We start from the raw sequence: 20,438 nt of genomic DNA, 5'->3' as shown, positions 1-20,438 counted from the left end.
AAACGTGTGACTCTATTCTGTTTTGTAATTCAGTTCAAGGGTAGCGGTTTTTACATTCCCTCTATAAGTCATATCTTATGATAAGTGTCTTTTTCTGTGTGACTTATTTCACTTAGAATCGTCGTACCTAAATCCACTCATCATGCTGCTACTAGCCTTATGACGTTGATTTCATGGCTGAGTGATATTCCATTGTACATAAGGACCACCACTTCTTTATCCATTTTTCTCTTTCCTGGGATATTTAAGGTGTAACGAAGTGGAGATTCTTGTCAACAGAGCAGCCCTAAACTTTGGGGTGCCTGTGTCTTGCTGATTTTTAGTTTTCTCAATTTATACGCCCATGAGTGGATGTGCCCTATGCTCCCTAAGCTGAGTTTTTTAGATGTTTCAGGACACACCGTGCACTTCTCCAGAGTGGCTGTTGGCAATTTACATCCCGCCCATCAGCGTAGCCAGGCTCCCGTTTCTCCATGGCCTGTCCTGCATTTCTGGTTTTGACCCTTTATTCAGCATGGCCCTTTTGACCGATGGGAAGCGAGACTTCTTTGTAGCGCTGATTTGCCTTTCCAGGTTGCTTGGTTGGCCAAAAAGGGCGTATGCGTTTTTTCCTGAATATATTCAGGAAAAAACGCATACGCCCTTTTTGGCCAAGGGCATCATTGTCGAGGTTTTGCCGCTTTTCCTGTGCTTTAAAGGCGATTCGAATCTCCCTCCTGAAATCTGTTTCCTGCAATTCTGCCTTGCTTTCAAATCCTCTTCGTTGCCTTCCCTCAATATATTTGTGGACGAGAGTCATCATTTATAAGTCTGCAGGTTTGTGAATTGCAGTGCCCCTGAGCTCCATTTTTCAACTCGCTTTCTTGGGCGCTGGCCGCAAAAGCGCAGGATTGCTTCAGGCCCTATTCTGGTCCCAGGCGGCAGGCTGAGCCTGTGGTTAATTCTTCTTCCTGATGGGAAAATAGAGTGACCTCTGCCTGTCCCAACACCTGGAGCTAGTCTCTCATTGGTTCCCCCTCTTCCCTTTCATCCTCAGGACAAATTGCAAGCTGTACGGAACAGGAGGTTAAAGGTGCTGATTCTCCAAGGAGGGAGATTGCTAGTAAAGCGGCTGGAATGGCGAACCCGAGCACAAGGAGCTGAGAAATGAGGTGCGTTTTAGAAACCTTTCCCGATCACACGGTGTACCATCTTCTGGGTTTCTCATGCATGTTTTCGATGTAGGAAGATGCCCTTGAACCTGAAGATTTGGGACCCATGGGATGGGTACCACGCAGTATTACTTTAAAGGGTCTGCGTTTGCTCACCCAACCTCACCAAACCTCTCAGCCCCAAGAGTGTCCACCCTTATGTCTCAATCAGCTGTGGGTCTAGATATGGTCAATCCAGGTGGCATTACAGCCGCTGAAAGAATTTTGTAAGAATTTCTCTCTCTTTCACTGTCTTTGTTTCACGGGTTTTTAAAAGTAATTGATTTTTATAATGGGGTTTACCTGCTTTTCACTGCTGTGATTTTGCCGCTTTACACCCACTTGACTCACTTTCAGAGAGATATCAATGCATAGGTTTCAAGATTCTTACTAGTCAGATATATTCTTGGGCGGTGAATAGGGGGTGCTGAGTCCAATTCCTTGAGCAAATAGTAGGGCTTGTCTATTACATATTGGGTTTATGGAACGGTATCTGAGCTAATTTGAAACCCTTGTTGTATGCATCACCCCACCTCACCTTTCCCGTTAAGCAGCCATAATGTGTTTTCTAAACGTGTGACTCTATTCTGTTTTGTAATTCAGTTCAAGGGTAGCGGTTTTTACATTCCCTCTATAAGTCATATCTTATGATAAGTGTCTTTTTCTGTGTGACTTATTTCACTTAGAATCGTCGTACCTAAATCCACTCATCATGCTGCTACTAGCCTTATGACGTTGATTTCATGGCTGAGTGATATTCCATTGTACATAAGGACCACCACTTCTTTATCCATTTTTCTCTTTCCTGGGATATTTAAGGTGTAACGAAGTGGAGATTCTTGTCAACAGAGCAGCCCTAAACTTTGGGGTGCCTGTGTCTTGCTGATTTTTAGTTTTCTCAATTTATACGCCCATGAGTGGATGTGCCCTATGCTCCCTAAGCTGAGTTTTTTAGATGTTTCAGGACACACCGTGCACTTCTCCAGAGTGGCTGTTGGCAATTTACATCCCGCCCATCAGCGTAGCCAGGCTCCCGTTTCTCCATGGCCTGTCCTGCATTTCTGGTTTTGACACTTTATTCAGCATGGCCCTTTTGACCGATGGGAAGCGAGACTTCTTTGTAGCGCTGATTTGCCTTTCCAGGTTGCTTGGTTGGCCAAAAAGGGCGTATGCGTTTTTTCCTGAATATATTCAGGAAAAAACGCATACGCCCTTTTTGGCCAAGGGCATCATTGTCGAGGTTTTGCCGCTTTTCCTGTGCTTTAAAGGCGATTCGAATCTCCCTCCTGAAATCTGTTTCCTGCAATTCTGCCTTGCTTTCAAATCCTCTTCGTTGCCTTCCCTCAATATATTTGTGGACGAGAGTCATCATTTATAAGTCTGCAGGTTTGTGAATTGCAGTGCCCCTGAGCTCCATTTTTCAACTCGCTTTCTTGGGCGCTGGCCGCAAAAGCGCAGGATTGCTTCAGGCCCTTTTCTGGTCCCAGGCGGCAGGCTGAGCCTGTGGTTAATTCTTCTTCCTGATGGGAAAATAGAGTGACCTCTGCCTGTCCCAACACCTGGAGCTAGTCTCTCATTGGTTCCCCCTCTTCCCTTTCATCCTCAGGACAAATTGCAAGCTGTACGGAACAGGAGGTTAAAGGTGCTGATTCTCCAAGGAGGGAGATTGCTAGTAAAGCGGCTGGAATGGCGAACCCGAGCACAAGGAGCTGAGAAATGAGGTGCGTTTTAGAAACCTTTCCCGATCACACGGTGTACCATCTTCTGGGTTTCTCATGCATGTTTTCGATGTAGGAAGATGCCCTTGAACCTGGAGATTTGGGACCCATGGGATGGGTACCACGCAGTATTACTTTAAAGGGTCTGCGTTTGCTCACCCAACCTCACCAAACCTCTCAGCCCCAAGAGTGTCCACCCTTATGTCTCAATCAGCTGTGGGTCTAGATATGGTCAATCCAGGTGGCATTACAGCCGCTGAAAGAATTTTGTAAGAATTTCTCTCTCTTTCACTGTCTTTGTTTCACGGGTTTTTAAAAGTAATTGATTTTTATAATGGGGTTTACCTGCTTTTCACTGCTGTGATTTTGCCGCTTTACACCCACTTGACTCACTTTCAGAGAGATATCAATGCATAGGTTTCAAGATTCTTACTAGTCAGATATATTCTTGGGCGGTGAATAGGGGGTGCTGAGTCCAATTCCTTGAGCAAATAGTAGGGCTTGTCTATTACATATTGGGTTTATGGAACGGTATCTGAGCTAATTTGAAACCCTTGTTGTATGCATCACCCCACCTCACCTTTCCCGTTAAGCAGCCATAATGTGTTTTCTAAACGTGTGACTCTATTCTGTTTTGTAATTCAGTTCAAGGGTAGCGGTTTTTACATTCCCTCTATAAGTCATATCTTATGATAAGTGTCTTTTTCTGTGTGACTTATTTCACTTAGAATCGTCGTACCTAAATCCACTCATCATGCTGCTACTAGCCTTATGACGTTGATTTCATGGCTGAGTGATATTCCATTGTACATAAGGACCACCACTTCTTTATCCATTTTTCTCTTTCCTGGGATATTTAAGGTGTAACGAAGTGGAGATTCTTGTCAACAGAGCAGCCCTAAACTTTGGGGTGCCTGTGTCTTGCTGATTTTTAGTTTTCTCAATTTATACGCCCATGAGTGGATGTGCCCTATGCTCCCTAAGCTGAGTTTTTTAGATGTTTCAGGACACACCGTGCACTTCTCCAGAGTGGCTGTTGGCAATTTACATCCCGCCCATCAGCGTAGCCAGGCTCCCGTTTCTCCATGGCCTGTCCTGCATTTCTGGTTTTGACACTTTATTCAGCATGGCCCTTTTGACCGATGGGAAGCGAGACTTCTTTGTAGCGCTGATTTGCCTTTCCAGGTTGCTTGGTTGGCCAAAAAGGGCGTATGCGTTTTTTCCTGAATATATTCAGGAAAAAACGCATACGCCCTTTTTGGCCAAGGGCATCATTGTCGAGGTTTTGCCGCTTTTCCTGTGCTTTAAAGGCGATTCGAATCTCCCTCCTGAAATCTGTTTCCTGCAATTCTGCCTTGCTTTCAAATCCTCTTCGTTGCCTTCCCTCAATATATTTGTGGACGAGAGTCATCATTTATAAGTCTGCAGGTTTGTGAATTGCAGTGCCCCTGAGCGCCATTTTTCAACTCGCTTTCTTGGGCGCTGGCCGCAAAAGCGCAGGATTGCTTCAGGCCCTATTCTGGTCCCAGGCGGCAGGCTGAGCCTGTGGTTAATTCTTCTTCCTGATGGGAAAATAGAGTGACCTCTGCCTCTCCCAACACCTAGAGCTAGTCCCTCATTGGGTCCCCCTCTTCCCTTTCATCCTCAGGACAAATTGCAAGCTGTACGGAACAGGAGGTTAAAGGTGCTGATTCTCCAAGGAGGGAGATTGCTAGTAAAGCGGCTGGAATGGCGAACCCGAGCACAAGGAGCTGAGAAATGAGGTGCGTTTTAGAAACCTTTCCCGATCACACGGTGTACCATCTTCTGGGTTTCTCATGCATGTTTTCGATGTAGGAAGATGCCCTTGAACCTGGAGATTTGGGACCCATGGGATGGGTACCACGCAGTATTACTTTAAAGGGTCTGCGTTTGCTCACCCAACCTCACCAAACCTCTCAGCCCCAAGAGTGTCCACCCTTATGTCTCAATCAGCTGTGGGTCTAGATATGGTCAATCCAGGTGGCATTACAGCCGCTGAAAGAATTTTGTAAGAATTTCTCTCTCTTTCACTGTCTTTGTTTCACGGGTTTTTAAAAGTAATTGATTTTTATAATGGGGTTTACCTGCTTTTCACTGCTGTGATTTTGCCGCTTTACACCCACTTGACTCACTTTCAGAGAGATATCAATGCATAGGTTTCAAGATTCTTACTAGTCAGATATATTCTTGGGCGGTGAATAGGGGGTGCTGAGTCCAATTCCTTGAGCAAATAGTAGGGCTTGTCTATTACATATTGGGTTTATGGAACGGTATCTGAGCTAATTTGAAACCCTTGTTGTATGCATCACCCCACCTCACCTTTCCCGTTAAGCAGCCATAATGTGTTTTCTAAACGTGTGACTCTATTCTGTTTTGTAATTCAGTTCAAGGGTAGCGGTTTTTACATTCCCTCTATAAGTCATATCTTATGATAAGTGTCTTTTTCTGTGTGACTTATTTCACTTAGAATCGTCGTACCTAAATCCACTCATCATGCTGCTACTAGCCTTATGACGTTGATTTCATGGCTGAGTGATATTCCATTGTACATAAGGACCACCACTTCTTTATCCATTTTTCTCTTTCCTGGGATATTTAAGGTGTAACGAAGTGGAGATTCTTGTCAACAGAGCAGCCCTAAACTTTGGGGTGCCTGTGTCTTGCTGATTTTTAGTTTTCCCAATTTATACGCCCATGAGTGGATGTGCCCTATGCTCCCTAAGCTGAGTTTTTTAGATGTTTCAGGACACACCGTGCACTTCTCCAGAGTGGCTGTTGGCAATTTACATCCCGCCCATCAGCGTAGCCAGGCTCCCGTTTCTCCATGGCCTGTCCTGCATTTCTGGTTTTGACACTTTATTCAGCATGGCCCTTTTGACCGATGGGAAGCGAGACTTCTTTGTAGCGCTGATTTGCCTTTCCAGGTTGCTTGGTTGGCCAAAAAGGGCGTATGCGTTTTTTCCTGAATATATTTAGGAAAAAACGCATACGCCCTTTTTGGCCAAGGGCATCATTGTCGAGGTTTTGCCGCTTTTCCTGTGCTTTAAAGGCGATTCGAATCTCCCTCCTGAAATCTGTTTCCTGCAATTCTGCCTTGCTTTCAAATCCTCTTCGTTGCCTTCCCTCAATATATTTGTGGTCGAGAGTCATCATTTATAAGTCTGCAGGTTTGTGAATTGCAGTGCCCCTGAGCTCCATTTTTCAACTCGCTTTCTTGGGCGCTGGCCGCAAAAGCGCAGGATTGCTTCAGGCCCTATTCTGGTCCCAGGCGGCAGGCTGAGCCTGTGGTTAATTCTTCTTCCTGATGGGAAAATAGAGTGACCTCTGCCTGTCCCAACACCTAGAGCTAGTCCCTCATTGGTTCCCCCTCTTCCCTTTCATCCTCAGGACAAATTGCAAGCTGTACGGAACAGGAGGTTAAAGGTGCTGATTCTCCAAGGAGGGAGATTGCTAGTAAAGCGGCTGGAATGGCGAACCCGAGCACAAGGAGATGAGAAATGAGGTGCGTTTTAGAAACCTTTCCCGATCACACGGTGTACCATCTTCTGGGTTTCTCATGCATGTTTTCGATGTAGGAACATGCCCTTGAACCTGGAGATTTGGGACCCATGGGATGGGTACCACGCAGTATTACTTTAAAGGGTCTGCGTTTGCTCACCCAACCTCACCAAACCTCTCAGCCCCAAGAGTGTCCACCCTTATGTCTCAATCAGCTGTGGGTCTAGATATGGTCAATCCAGGTGGCATTACAGCCGCTGAACGAATTTTGTAAGAATTTCTCTCTCTTTCACTGTCTTTGTTTCACGGGTTTTTAAAAGTAATTGATTTTTATAATGGGGTTTACGTGCTTTTCACTGCTGTGATTTTGCCGCTTTACACCCACTTGACTCACTTACAGAGAGATATCAATGCATAGGTTTCAAGATTCTTACTAGTCAGATATATTCTTGGGCGGTGAATTGGGGGTGTTGAGTCCAATTCATTGAGGAAGGAGTAGGGCTTGTCTATTACATATTGGGTTTATGGAACGGTATCTGAGATAATTTGAAACCCTTGTTGTATGCATCACCCCACCTCACCTTTCCCGTTAAGCAGCCATAGTGTGTTTTCTAAACGTGTGACTCTATTCTGTTTTGTAATTCAGTTCAAGGGTAGCGGTTTTTACATTCCCTCTATAAGTCATATCTTATGATAAGTGTCTTTTTCTGTGTGACTTATTTCACTTAGAATCGTCGTACCTAAATCCACTCATCATGCTGCTACTAGCCTTATGACGTTGATTTCATGGCTGAGTGATATTCCATTGTACATAAGGACCACCACTTCTTTATCCATTTTTCTCTTTCCTGGGATATTTAAGGTGTAACGAAGTGGAGATTCTTGTCAACAGAGCAGCCCTAAACTTTGGGGTGCCTGTGTCTTGCTGATTTTTAGTTTTCCCAATTTATACGCCCATGAGTGGATGTGCCCTATGCTCCCTAAGCTGAGTTTTTTAGATGTTTCAGGACACACCGTGCACTTCTCCAGAGTGGCTGTTGGCAATTTACATCCCGCCCATCAGCGTAGCCAGGCTCCCGTTTCTCCATGGCCTGTCCTGCATTTCTGGTTTTGACACTTTATTCAGCATGGCCCTTTTGACCGATGGGAAGCGAGACTTCTTTGTAGCGCTGATTTGCCTTTCCAGGTTGCTTGGTTGGCCAAAAAGGGCGTATGCGTTTTTTCCTGAATATATTTAGGAAAAAACGCATACGCCCTTTTTGGCCAAGGGCATCATTGTCGAGGTTTTGCCGCTTTTCCTGTGCTTTAAAGGCGATTCGAATCTCCCTCCTGAAATCTGTTTCCTGCAATTCTGCCTTGCTTTCAAATCCTCTTCGTTGCCTTCCCTCAATATATTTGTGGTCGAGAGTCATCATTTATAAGTCTGCAGGTTTGTGAATTGCAGTGCCCCTGAGCTCCATTTTTCAACTCGCTTTCTTGGGCGCTGGCCGCAAAAGCGCAGGATTGCTTCAGGCCCTATTCTGGTCCCAGGCGGCAGGCTGAGCCTGTGGTTAATTCTTCTTCCTGATGGGAAAATAGAGTGACCTCTGCCTGTCCCAACACCTGGAGCTAGTCTCTCATTGGTTCCCCCTCTTCCCTTTCATCCTCAGGACAAATTGCAAGCTGTACGGAACAGGAGGTTAAAGGTGCTGATTCTCCAAGGAGGGAGATTGCTAGTAAAGCGGCTGGAATGGCGAACCCGAGCACAAGGAGCTGAGAAATGAGGTGCGTTTTAGAAACCTTTCCCGATCACACGGTGTACCATCTTCTGGGTTTCTCATGCATGTTTTCGATGTAGGAAGATGCCCTTGAACCTGAAGATTTGGGACCCATGGGATGGGTACCACGCAGTATTACTTTAAAGGGTCTGCGTTTGCTCACCCAACCTCACCAAACCTCTCAGCCCCAAGAGTGTCCACCCTTATGTCTCAATCAGCTGTGGGTCTAGATATGGTCAATCCAGGTGGCATTACAGCCGCTGAAAGAATTTTGTAAGAATTACTCTCTCTTTCACTGTCTTTGTTTCACGGGTTTTTAAAAGTAATTGATTTTTATAATGGGGTTTACCTGCTTTTCACTGCTGTGATTTTGCCGCTTTACACCCACTTGACTCACTTTCAGAGAGATATCAATGCATAGGTTTCAAGATTCTTACTAGTCAGATATATTCTTGGGCGGTGAATAGGGGGTGCTGAGTCCAATTCCTTGAGCAAATAGTAGGGCTTGTCTATTACATATTGGGTTTATGGAACGGTATCTGAGCTAATTTGAAACCCTTGTTGTATGCATCACCCCACCTCACCTTTCCCGTTAAGCAGCCATAATGTGTTTTCTAAACGTGTGACTCTATTCTGTTTTGTAATTCAGTTCAAGGGTAGCGGTTTTTACATTCCCTCTATAAGTCATATCTTATGATAAGTGTCTTTTTCTGTGTGACTTATTTCACTTAGAATCGTCGTACCTAAATCCACTCATCATGCTGCTACTAGCCTTATGACGTTGATTTCATGGCTGAGTGATATTCCATTGTACATAAGGACCACCACTTCTTTATCCATTTTTCTCTTTCCAGGGATATTTAAGGTGTAACGAAGTGGAGATTCTTGTCAACAGAGCAGCCCTAAACTTTGGGGTGCCTGTGTCTTGCTGATTTTTAGTTTTCTCAATTTATACGCCCATGAGTGGATGTGCCCTATGCTCCCTAAGCTGAGTTTTTTAGATGTTTCAGGACACACCGTGCACTTCTCCAGAGTGGCTGTTGGCAATTTACATCCCGCCCATCAGCGTAGCCAGGCTCCCGTTTCTCCATGGCCTGTCCTGCATTTCTGGTTTTGACACTTTATTCAGCATGGCCCTTTTGACCGATGGGAAGCGAGACTTCTTTGTAGCGCTGATTTGCCTTTCCAGGTTGCTTGGTTGGCCAAAAAGGGCGTATGCGTTTTTTCCTGAATATATTCAGGAAAAAACGCATACGCCCTTTTTGGCCAAGGGCATCATTGTCGAGGTTTTGCCGCTTTTCCTGTGCTTTAAAGGCGATTCGAATCTCCCTCCTGAAATCTGTTTCCTGCAATTCTGCCTTGCTTTCAAATCCTCTTCGTTGCCTTCCCTCAATATATTTGTGGACGAGAGTCATCATTTATAAGTCTGCAGGTTTGTGAATTGCAGTGCCCCTGAGCTCCATTTTTCAACTCGCTTTCTTGGGCGCTGGCCGCAAAAGCGCAGGATTGCTTCAGGCCCTATTCTGGTCCCAGGCGGCAGGCTGAGCCTGTGGTTAATTCTTCTTCCTGATGGGAAAATAGAGTGACCTCTGCCTGTCCCAACACCTGGAGCTAGTCTCTCATTGGTTCCCCCTCTTCCCTTTCATCCTCAGGACAAATTGCAAGCTGTACGGAACAGGAGGTTAAAGGTGCTGATTCTCCAAGGAGGGAGATTGCTAGTAAAGCGGCTGGAATGGCGAACCCGAGCACAAGGAGCTGAGAAATGAGGTGCGTTTTAGAAACCTTTCCCGATCACACGGTGTACCATCTTCTGGGTTTCTCATGCATGTTTTCGATGTAGGAAGATGCCCTTGAACCTGAAGATTTGGGACCCATGGGATGGGTACCACGCAGTATTACTTTAAAGGGTCTGCGTTTGCTCACCCAACCTCACCAAACCTCTCAGCCCCAAGAGTGTCCACCCTTATGTCTCAATCAGCTGTGGGTCTAGATATGGTCAATCCAGGTGGCATTACAGCCGCTGAAAGAATTTTGTAAGAATTACTCTCTCTTTCACTGTCTTTGTTTCACGGGTTTTTAAAAGTAATTGATTTTTATAATGGGGTTTACCTGCTTTTCACTGCTGTGATTTTGCCGCTTTACACCCACTTGACTCACTTTCAGAGAGATATCAATGCATAGGTTTCAAGATTCTTACTAGTCAGATATATTCTTGGGCGGTGAATAGGGGGTGCTGAGTCCAATTCCTTGAGCAAATAGTAGGGCTTGTCTATTACATATTGGGTTTATGGAACGGTATCTGAGCTAATTTGAAACCCTTGTTGTATGCATCACCCCACCTCACCTTTCCCGTTAAGCAGCCATAATGTGTTTTCTAAACGTGTGACTCTATTCTGTTTTGTAATTCAGTTCAAGGGTAGCGGTTTTTACATTCCCTCTATAAGTCATATCTTATGATAAGTGTCTTTTTCTGTGTGACTTATTTCACTTAGAATCGTCGTACCTAAATCCACTCATCATGCTGCTACTAGCCTTATGACGTTGATTTCATGGCTGAGTGATATTCCATTGTACATAAGGACCACCACTTCTTTATCCATTTTTCTCTTTCCTGGGATATTTAAGGTGTAACGAAGTGGAGATTCTTGTCAACAGAGCAGCCCTAAACTTTGGGGTGCCTGTGTCTTGTTGATTTTTAGTTTTCTCAATTTATACGCCCATGAGTGGATGTGCCCTATGCTCCCTAAGCTGAGTTTTTTAGATGTTTCAGGACACACCGTGCACTTCTCCAGAGTGGCTGTTGGCAATTTACATCCCGCCCATCAGCGTAGCCAGGCTCCCGTTTCTCCATGGCCTGTCCTGCATTTCTGGTTTTGACACTTTATTCAGCATGGCCCTTTTGACCGATGGGAAGCGAGACTTCTTTGTAGCGCTGATTTGCCTTTCCAGGTTGCTTGGTTGGCCAAAAAGGGCGTATGCGTTTTTTCCTGAATATATTCAGGAAAAAACGCATACGCCCTTTTTGGCCAAGGGCATCATTGTCGAGGTTTTGCCGCTTTTCCTGTGCTTTAAAGGCGATTCGAATCTCCCTCCTGAAATCTGTTTCCTGCAATTCTGCCTTGCTTTCAAATCCTCTTCGTTGCCTTCCCTCAATATATTTGTGGACGAGAGTCATCATTTATAAGTCTGCAGGTTTGTGAATTGCAGTGCCCCTGAGCTCCATTTTTCAACTCGCTTTCTTGGGCGCTGGCCGCAAAAGCGCAGGATTGCTTCAGGCCCTATTCTGGTCCCAGGCGGCAGGCTGAGCCTGTGGTTAATTCTTCTTCCTGATGGGAAAATAGAGTGACCTCTGCCTGTCCCAACACCTGGAGCTAGTCTCTCATTGGTTCCCCCTCTTCCCTTTCATCCTCAGGACAAATTGCAAGCTGTACGGAACAGGAGGTTAAAGGTGCTGATTCTCCAAGGAGGGAGATTGCTAGTAAAGTGGCTGGAATGGCGAACCCGAGCACAAGGAGCTGAGAAATGAGGTGCGTTTTAGAAACCTTTCCCGATCACACGGTGTACCATCTTCTGGGTTTCTCATGCATGTTTTCGATGTAGGAAGATGCCCTTGAACCTGGAGATTTGGGACCCATGGGATGGGTACCACGCAGTATTACTTTAAAGGGTCTGCGTTTGCTCACCCAACCTCACCAAACCTCTCAGCCCCAAGAGTGTCCACCCTTATGTCTCAATCAGCTGTGGGTCTAGATATGGTCAATCCAGGTGGCATTACAGCCGCTGAACGAATTTTGTAAGAATTTCTCTCTCTTTCACTGTCTTTGTTTCACGGGTTTTTAAAAGTAATTGATTTTTATAATGGGGTTTACCTGCTTTTCATTGCTGTGATTTTGCTGCTTTACACCCACTTGACTCACTTACAGAGAGATATCAATGCATAGGTTTCAAGATTCTTACTAGTCAGATATATTCTTGGGCGGTGAATTGGGGGTGTTGAGTCCAATTCATTGAGGAAGGAGTAGGGCTTGTCTATTACATATTGGGTTTATGGAACGGTATCTGAGATAATTTGAAACCCTTGTTGTATGCATCACCCCACCTCACCTTTCCCGTTAAGCAGCCATAGTGTGTTTTCTAAACGTGTGACTCTATTCTGTTTTGTAATTCAGTTCAAGGGTAGCGGTTTTTACATTCCCTCTATAAGTCATATCTTATGATAAGTGTCTTTTTCTGTGTGACTTATTTCACTTAGAATCGTCGTACCTAAATCCAATCATCATGCTGCTACTAGCCTTATGACGTTGATTTCATGGCTGAGTGATATTCCATTGTACATAAGGACCACCACTTCTTTATCCATTTTTCTCTTTCCTGGGATATTTAAGGTGTAACGAAGTGGAGATTCTTGTCAACAGAGCAGCCCTAAACTTTGGGGTGCCTGTGTCTTGCTGATTTTTAGTTTTCCCAATTTATACGCCCATGAGTGGATGTGCCCTATGCTCCCTAAGCTGAGTTTTTTAGATGTTTCAGGACACACCGTGCACTTCTCCAGAGTGGCTGTTGGCAATTTACATCCCGCCCATCAGCGTAGCCAGGCTCCCGTTTCTCCATGGCCTGTCCTGCATTTCTGGTTTTGACACTTTATTCAGCATGGCCCTTTTGACCGATGGGAAGCGAGACTTCTTTGTAGCGCTGATTTGCCTTTCCAGGTTGCTTGGTTGGCCAAAAAGGGCGTATGCGTTTTTTCCTGAATATATTCAGGAAAAAACGCATACGCCCTTTTTGGCCAAGGGCATCATTGTCGAGGTTTTGCCGCTTTTCCTGTGCTTTAAAGGCGATTCGAATCTCCCTCCTGAAATCTGTTTCCTGCAATTCTGCCTTGCTTTCAAATCCTCTTCGTTTCCTTCCATCAATATATTTGTGGTCGAGAGTCATCATTTATAAGTCTGCAGGTTTGTGAATTGCAGTGCCCCTGAGCTCCATTTTTCAACTCGCTTTCTTGGGCGCTGGCCGCAAAAGCGCAGGATTGCTTCAGGCTCTATTCTGGTCCCAGGCGGCAGGCTGAGCCTGTGGTTAATTCTTCTTCCTGATGGGAAAATAGAGTGACCTCTGCCTGTCCCAACACCTAGAGCTAGTCCCTCATTGGTTCCCCCTCTTCCCTTTCATCCTCAGGACAAATTGCAAGCTGTACGGAACAGGAGGTTAAAGGTGCTGATTCTCCAAGGAGGGAGATTGCTAGTAAAGCGGCTGGAATGGCGAACCCGAGCACAAGGAGATGAGAAATGAGGTGCGTTTTAGAAACCTTTCCCGATCACACGGTGTACCATCTTCTGGGTTTCTCATGCATGTTTTCGATGTAGGAACATGCCCTTGAACCTGGAGATTTGGGACCCATGGGATGGGTACCACGCAGTATTACTTTAAAGGGTCTGCGTTTGCTCACCCAACCTCACCAAACCTCTCAGCCCCAAGAGTGTCCACCCTTATGTCTCAATCAGCTGTGGGTCTAGATATGGTCAATCCAGGTGGCATTACAGCCGCTGAACGAATTTTGTAAGAATTTCTCTCTCTTTCACTGTCTTTGTTTCACGGGTTTTTAAAAGTAATTGATTTTTATAATGGGGTTTACGTGCTTTTCACTGCTGTGATTTTGCCGCTTTACACCCACTTGACTCACTTACAGAGAGATATCAATGCATAGGTTTCAAGATTCTTACTAGTCAGATATATTCTTGGGCGGTGAATTGGGGGTGTTGAGTCCAATTCATTGAGGAAGGAGTAGGGCTTGTCTATTACATATTGGGTTTATGGAACGGTATCTGAGATAATTTGAAACCCTTGTTGTATGCATCACCCCACCTCACCTTTCCCGTTAAGCAGCCATAGTGTGTTTTCTAAACGTGTGACTCTATTCTGTTTTGTAATTCAGTTCAAGGGTAGCGGTTTTTACATTCCCTCTATAAGTCATATCTTATGATAAGTGTCTTTTTCTGTGTGACTTATTTCACTTAGAATCGTCGTACCTAAATCCAATCATCATGCTGCTACTAGCCTTATGACGTTGATTTCATGGCTGAGTGATATTCCATTGTACATAAGGACCACAATTTCTTTATCCATTTTTCTCTTTCCTGGGATATTTAAGGTGTAACGAAGTGGAGATTCTTGTCAACAGAGCAGCCCTAAACTTTGGGGTGCCTGTGTCTTGCTGATTTTTAGTTTTCCCAATTTATACGCCCATGAGTGGATGTGCCCTATGCTCCCTAAGCTGAGTTTTGTAGATGTTTCAGGACACACCGTGCACTTCTCCAGAGTGGCTGTTGGCAATTTACATCCCGCCCATCAGCGTAGCCAGGCTCCCGTTTCTCCATGGCCTGTCCTGCATTTCTGGTTTTGACACTTTATTCAGCATGGCCCTTTTGACCGATGGGAAGCGAGACTTCTTTGTAGCGCTGATTTGCCTTTCCAGGTTGCTTGGTTGGCCAAAAAGGGCGTATGCGTTTTTTCCTGAATATATTCAGGAAAAAACGCATACGCCCTTTTTGGCCAAGGGCATCATTGTCGAGGTTTTGCCGCTTTTCCTGTGCTTTAAAGGCGATTCGAATCTCCCTCCTGAAATCTGTTTCCTGCAATTCTGCCTTGCTTTCAAATCCTCTTCCTTTCCTTCCATCAATATATTTGTGGTCGAGAGTCATCATTTATAAGTCTGCAAGTTTGTGAATTGCAGTGCCCCTGAGCTCCATTTTTCAACTCGCTTTCTTGGGCGCTGGCCGCAAAAGCGCAGGATTGCTTCAGGCCCTATTCTGGTCCCAGGCGGCAGGCTGAGCCTGTGGTTAATTCTTCTTCCTGATGGGAAAATAGAGTGACCTCTGCCTCTCCCAACACCTAGAGCTAGTCTCTCATTGGTTCCCCCTCTTCCCTTTCATCCTCAGGACAAATTGCAAGCTGTACGGAACAGGAGGTTAAAGGTGCTGATTCTCCAAGGAGGGAGATTGCTAGTAAAGCGGCTGGAATGGCGAACCCGAGCACAAGGAGATGAGAAATGAGGTGCGTTTTAGAAACCTTTCCCGATCACACGGTGTACCATCTTCTGGGTTTCTCATGCATGTTTTCGATGTAGGACGATGCCCTTGAACCTGGAGATTTGGGACCCATGGGATGGGTACCACGCAGTATTACTTTAAAGGGTCTGCGTTTGCTCACCCAACCTCACCAAACCTCTCAGCCCCAAGAGTGTCCACCCTTATGTCTCAATCAGCTGTGGGTCTAGATATGGTCAATCCAGGTGGCATTACAGCCGCTGAAAGAATTTTGTAAGAATTTCTCTCTCTTTCACTGTCTTTGTTTCACGGGTTTTTAAAAGTAATTGATTTTTATAATGGGGTTTACCTGCTTTTCACTGCTGTGATTTTGCCGCTTTACACCCACTTGACTCACTTTCAGAGAGATATCAATGCATAGGTTTCAAGATTCTTACTAGTCAGATATATTCTTGGGCGGTGAATAGGGGGTGCTGAGTCCAATTCACTGAGCAAGGAGTAGGGCTTGTCTATTACATATTGGGTTTATGGAACGGTATCTGAGCTAATTTGAAACCCTTGTTGTATGCATCACCCCACCTCACCTTTCCCGTTAAGCAGCCATAATGTGTTTTCTAAACGTGTGACTCTATTCTGTTTTGTAATTCAGTTCAAGGGTAGCGGTTTTTACATTCCCTCTATAAGTCATATCTTATGATAAGTGTCTTTTTCTGTGTGACTTATTTCACTTAGAATCGTCGTACCTAAATCTACTCATCATGCTGCTACTAGCCTTATGACGTTGATTTCATGGCTGAGTGATATTCCATTGTACATAAGGACCACCACTTCTTTATCCATTTTTCTCTTTCCTGGGATATTTAAGGTGTAACGAAGTGGAGATTTTTGTCAACAGAGCAGCCCTAAACTTTGGGGTGCCTGTGTCTTGCTGATTTTTAGTTTTCTCAATTTATACGCCCATGAGTGGATGTGCCCTATGCTCCCTAAGCTGAGTTTTTTAGATGTTTCAGGACACACCGTGCACTTCTCCAGAGTGGCTGTTGGCAATTTACATCCCGCCCATCAGCGTAGCCAGGCTCCCGTTTCTCCATGGCCTGTCCTGCATTTCCGGTTTTGACACTTTATTCAGCATGGCCCTTTTGACCGATGGGAAGCGAGACTTCTTTGTAGCGCTGATTTGCCTTTCCAGGTTGCTTGGTTGGCCAAAAAGGGCGTATGCGTTTTTTCCTGAATATATTCAGGAAAAAACGCATACGCCCTTTTTGGCCAAGGGCATCATTGTCGAGGTTTTGCCGCTTTTCCTGTGCTTTAAAGGCGATTCGAATCTCCCTCCTGAAATCTGTTTCCTGCAATTCTGCCTTGCTTTCAAATCCTCTTCGTTGCCTTCCCTCAATATATTTGTGGACGAGAGTCATCATTTATAAGTCTGCAGGTTTGTGAATTGCAGTGCCCCTGAGCGCCATTTTTCAACTCGCTTTCTTGGGCGCTGGCCGCAAAAGCGCAGGATTGCTTCAGGCCCTATTCTGGTCCCAGGCGGCAGGCTGAGCCTGTGGTTAATTCTTCTTCCTGTTGGGAAAATAGAGTGACCTCTGCCTATCCCAACACCTAGAGATAGTCTCTCATTGGTTCCCCCTCTTCCCTTTCATCCTCAGGACAAATTGCAAGCTGTACGGAACAGGAGGTTAAAGGTGCTGATTCTCCAAGGAGGGAGATTGCTAGTAAAGCGGCTGGAATGGCGAACCCGAGCACAAGGAGATGAGAAATGAGGTGCGTTTTAGAAACCTTTCCCGATCACACGGTGTACCATCTTCTGGGTTTCTCATGCATGTTTTCGATGTAGGAAGATGCCCTTGAACCTGGAGATTTGGGACCCATGGGATGGGTACCACGCAGTATTACTTTAAAGGGTCTGCGTTTGCTCACCCAACCTCACCAAACCTCTCAGCCCCAAGAGTGTCCACCCTTATGTCTCAATCAGCTGTGGGTCTAGATATGGTCAATCCAGGTGGCATTACAGCCGCTGAACGAATTTTGTAAGAATTTCTCTCTTTCACTGTCTTTGTTTCACGGGTTTTTAAAAGTAATTGATTTTTATAATGGGGTTTACCTGCTTTTCATTGCTGTGATTTTGCCGCTTTACACCCACTTGACTCACTTACAGAGAGATATCAATGCATAGGTTTCAAGATTCTTACTAGTCAGATATATTCTTGGGCGGTGAATTGGGGGTGTTGAGTCCAATTCATTGAGGAAGGAGTAGGGCTTGTGTATTACATATTGGGTTTATGGAACGGTATCTGAGATAATTTGAAACCCTTGTTGTATGCATCACCCCACCTCACCTTTCCCGTTAAGCAGCCATAGTGTGTTTTCTAAACGTGTGACTCTATTCTGTTTTGTAATTCAGTTCAAGGGTAGCGGTTTTTACATTCCCTCTATAAGTCATATCTTATGATAAGTGTCTTTTTCTGTGTGACTTATTTCACTCAGAATCGTCGTACCTAAATCCAATCATCATGCTGCTACTAGCCTTATGACGTTGATTTCATGGCTGAGTGATATTCCATTGTACATAAGGACCACAATTTCTTTATCCATTTTTCTCTTTCCTGGGATATTTAAGGTGTAACGAAGTGGAGATTCTTGTCAACAGAGCAGCCCTAAACTTTGGGGTGCCTGTGTCTTGCTGATTTTTAGTTTTCCCAATTTATACGCCCATGAGTGGATGTGCCCTATGCTCCCTAAGCTGAGTTTTTTAGATGTTTCAGGACACACCGTACACTTCTCCAGAGTGGCTGTTGGCAATTTACATCCCGCCCATCAGCGTAGCCAGGCTCCCGTTTCTCCATGGCCTGTCCTGCATTTCTGGTTTTGACACTTTATTCAGCATGGCCCTTTTGACCGATGGGAAGCGAGACTTCTTTGTAGCGCTGATTTGCCTTTCCAGGTTGCTTGGTTGGCCAAAAAGGGCGTATGCGTTTTTTCCTGAATATATTCAGGAAAAAACGCATACGCCCTTTTTGGCCAAGGGCATCATTGTCGAGGTTTTGCCGCTTTTCCTGTGCTTTAAAGGCGATTCGAATCTCCCTCCTGAAATCTGTTTCCTGCAATTCTGCCTTGCTTTCAAATCCTCTTCGTTGCCTTCCCTCAATATATTTGTGGAAGAGAGTCATCATTTATAAGTCTGCAGGTTTGTGAATTGCAGTGCCCCTGAGCGCCATTTTTCAACTCGCTTTCTTGGGCGCTGGCCGCAAAAGCGCAGGATTGCTTCAGGCCCTATTCTGGTCCCAGGCGGCAGGCTGAGCCTGTGGTTAATTCTTCTTCCTGATGGGAAAATAGAGTGACCTCTGCCTCTCCCAACACCTAGAGCTAGTCTCTCATTGGTTCCCCCTCTTCCCTTTCATCCTCAGGACAAATTGCAAGCTGTACGGAACAGGAGGTTAAAGGTGCTGATTCTCCAAGGAGGGAGATTGCTAGTAAAGCGGCTGGAATGGCGAACCCGAGCACAAGGAGATGAGAAATGAGGTGCGTTTTAGAAACCTTTCCCGATCACACGGTGTACCATCTTCTGGGTTTCTCATGCATGTTTTCGATGTAGGAAGATGCCCTTGAACCTGGAGATTTGGGACCCATGGGATGGGTACCACGCAGTATTACTTTAAAGGGTCTGCGTTTGCTCACCCAACCTCACCAAACCTCTCAGCCCCAAGAGTGTCCACCCTTATGTCTCAATCAGCTGTGGGTCTAGATATGGTCAATCCAGGTGGCATTACAGACGCTGAAAGAATTTTGTAAGAATTTCTCTCTCTTTCACTGTCTTTGTTTCACGGGTTTTTAAAAGTAATTGATTTTTATAATGGGGTTTACGTGCTTTTCACTGCTGTGATTTTGCCGCTTTACACCCACTTGACTCACTTTCAGAGAGATATCAATGCATAGGTTTCAAGATTCTTACTAGTCAGATATATTCTTGGGCGGTGAATAGGGGGTGCTGAGTCCAATTCCTTGAGCAAGAAGTAGGGCTTGTCTATTACATATTGGGTTTATGGAACGGTATCTGAGCTAATTTGAAACCCGTGTTGTATGCATCACCCCACCTCACCTTTCCCGTTAAGCAGCCATAGTGTGTTTTCTAAACGTGTGACTCTATTCTGTTTTGTAATTCAGTTCAAGGGTAGCGGTTTTTACATTCCCTCTATAAGTCGTATCTTATGATAAGTGCCTTTTTCTGTGTGACTTATTTCACTCAGAATCGTCGTACCTAAATCCAATCATCATGCTGCTACTAGCCTTATGACGTTGATTTCATGGCTGAGTGATATTCCATTGTACATAAGGACCACCACTTCTTTATCCATTTTTCTCTTTCCTGGGATATTTAAGGTGTAACGAAGTGGAGATTCTTGTCAACAGAGCAGCCCTAAACTTTGGGGTGCCTGTGTCTTGCTGATTTTTAGTTTTCCCAATTTATACGCCCATGAGTGGATGTGCCCTATGCTCCCTAAGCTGAGTTTTTTAGATGTTTCAGGACACACCGTGCACTTCTCCAGAGTGGCTGTTGGCAATTTACATCCCGCCCATCAGCGTAGCCAGGCTCCCGTTTCTCCATGGCCTGTCCTGCATTTCTGGTTTTGACACTTTATTCAGCATGGCCCTTTTGACCGATGGGAAGCGAGACTTCTTTGTAGCGCTGATTTGCCTTTCCAGGTTGCTTGGTTGGCCAAAAAGGGCGTATGCGTTTTCTCCTGAATATATTCAGGAAAAAACGCATACGCCCTTTTTGGCCAAGGGCATCATTGTCGAGGTTTTGCCGCTTTTCCTGTGCTTTAAAGGCGATTCGAATCTCCCTCCTGAAATCTGTTTCCTGCAATTCTGCCTTGCTTTCAAATCCTCTTCGTTGCCTTCCCTCAATATATTTGTGGACGAGAGTCATCATTTATAACTCTGCAGGTTTGTGAATTGCAGTGCCCCTGAGCTCCATTTTTCAACTCGCTTTCTAGGGCGCTGGCCGCAAAAGCGCAGGATTGCTTCAGGCCCTATTCTGGTCCCAGGCGGCAGGCTGAGCCTGTGGTTAATTCTTCTTCCTGATGGGAAAATAGAGTGACCTCTGCCTGTCCCAACACCTGGAGCTAGTCTCTCATTGGTTCCCCCTCTTCCCTTTCATCCTCAGGACAAATTGCAAGCTGTACGGAACAGGAGGTTAAAGGTGCTGAT

Source organism: Balaenoptera physalus (genome assembly GCF_965194825.1).
Source record: "Balaenoptera physalus genome assembly, contig: SUPER_6_unloc_1, whole genome shotgun sequence".
Lineage (NCBI taxonomy): Eukaryota > Metazoa > Chordata > Mammalia > Artiodactyla > Balaenopteridae > Balaenoptera > Balaenoptera physalus.
Note: the sequence above shows the minus strand (reverse complement) of the source record.